Source organism: Crocuta crocuta, unplaced genomic scaffold, assembly GCF_008692635.1.
Source record: "Crocuta crocuta isolate KB4526 unplaced genomic scaffold, BGI_CrCroc_1.0 scaffold2174, whole genome shotgun sequence".
Classification (NCBI taxonomy): domain Eukaryota; kingdom Metazoa; phylum Chordata; class Mammalia; order Carnivora; family Hyaenidae; genus Crocuta; species Crocuta crocuta.
The window spans coordinates 69,492-71,242 of record NW_027532818.1 but is presented as its reverse complement, the minus strand read 5'-3'; the positions used below and the strand labels follow the sequence as shown (position 1 = coordinate 71,242).

The 1,751-nt window shown below is 41.5% G+C and overlaps 1 long non-coding RNA gene across 2 annotated transcripts in view; it reads right to left on the bottom strand.

Annotated features, from left to right (window-relative positions):
- Positions 1-903: 903 nt before the first annotated feature.
- The window catches only part of LOC144245672 (uncharacterized), a 4,105-nt gene continuing 3,257 nt past the window's right edge, over positions 904-1,751 (bottom strand). For both annotated transcript variants that reach the window (XR_013339383.1, XR_013339382.1), the window contains exon 3: positions 904-1,153. This is a non-coding gene — a long non-coding RNA (uncharacterized LOC144245672). The remainder of the gene's footprint in view (positions 1,154-1,751) is intronic.

Genomic DNA, 1,751 nt, shown 5'->3' with positions numbered 1-1,751 from the left:
AAGGCAAATCAAGACCACCATGAGATACTACTTCATGCGCACTATGGTGGCTATCATCAAAACACCAGAAAATATCAAGTGTTGGCGAGGATGTAGAGAAATTGGAACCCTGTACTTTGATGCTGCGAATGTAAAATGGTGCAGCCACTTTGGAAGACAGTTTGGCAGTTTCTTAAGAAGTCAAATACAATTTTACTCTACAGCCCAGTAGTCTCACCCCTTGGTACATACTCGAGTGAAAACATAAGCCCACGCAAAAACATGTATATGAATGTTCACAGCAACAGCATTCGCAGTAGACAAAAAGTGTAACAACCCAGACGTTCATCAACTGGTGAATGGATAGACAAATCATGGTCTATCCGTTAAAAGAAATACTATTCAGCGATATAAAGGAATGAAGTGATATTATGCTCTAACGTGGACAAGTTTTGGAAACATTTGCTACGTGCAAGAAGCCAGTCATAAAAGACCAACATTCTCTGACTCCAGTTATATGAAATGCCCAGAAGAGGCAAATCCGTCATGACAGAGGTAGATGCGTAGTTGCCGGGGGTTGGGGGGTGGCCTGGGGAATGAGTGCTGATGGGCACAAGGGACCCTGTTGGGGTGATGGCTGTACAACTCTGGAAAACTCTGCACAGATTCTCTAATAATCATTGAATTGTGTACTTGAAATGAGCGAATGTTGGTGTATGTAAATTACACCTCAGTAAAGCTGTTATCAACATCTAGAATCTGACTGTATTATGTTCTCTGCTGCCGTATCTAGTGTATCGATAATTGTCCAGTTGGCTTTTACCTTTCCCTTTTTTGTACGTTGTTTTCCACTTTAGTGTTCAATAGCATTGTCATCAGAAATAAATAAGGAAAAGGAGATTAAAAAAAATTCTGTGTGTTCATTGTTTTACTTCCCAGAAGACCCCACCAGTCTTAGGCAAGGAACATCGTTGAAAGAGTTATGGGGCGCTTGGGTGGCTCAGTCGGTTGGGTGTCTGACTCTTGATAGCGGCTCAGGTTGTGATCCCAGGGTGGTGGGATCAAGCCCCGCGTCGCGCTCCATGCTCAGTGTAGAGCCCGCTTAAGATTTTCTCTCTCTGCCTCTGCCCCTCTCGCTCTGCACCTCTCCACTGCTCACATGTACTCTCTCTCTCTAAAAGAAAAAAAGAAAAAGAGCCGCTTGGTGATTTTGTTGCTGTTGATTTTTTTTCTCTGTATTACAGAATGTGCCTGGTTATATGTCAATAATTCTCAAAGTGCCTCTTTGAAAATATCCCCAAATCACATATATGAACAGTATTTGCCACTTACGAGGTTTTCATTGTTTCTAGTATATTCACAAGATTGTACAACCATCACCATCATCTAATTCCAGAAATTTCTATCACCGCCCCCGAAAAACACCTTTTAGCAATCACTTCCCATTCTTCCCTCCCTCCAGCTCCTGGGAACCACTAATCTCCATTCTGTCTCTTACGGATTTGCCTACCCTGGACATTTCATACCAGTGGAATTGTGTAATATGTGGCCTTTGTGTCTGGCTTCTTTCACATGTGTGCTTTTGGGGGGGGGGGTTTGTTTTTTTAACCCAAGAAGTAAACCATGTTTTACTAACCAAAGGAACTGTGCTGGCCTTTATTTGAGGTGCAGCTTTAACTGAATTTACATAAATAAATTCATATTTACATCTGTCATAATTGCACTTCTTCACATTTTTAAGTCAATAATTTTTGGTAATCAAATGTAAACAC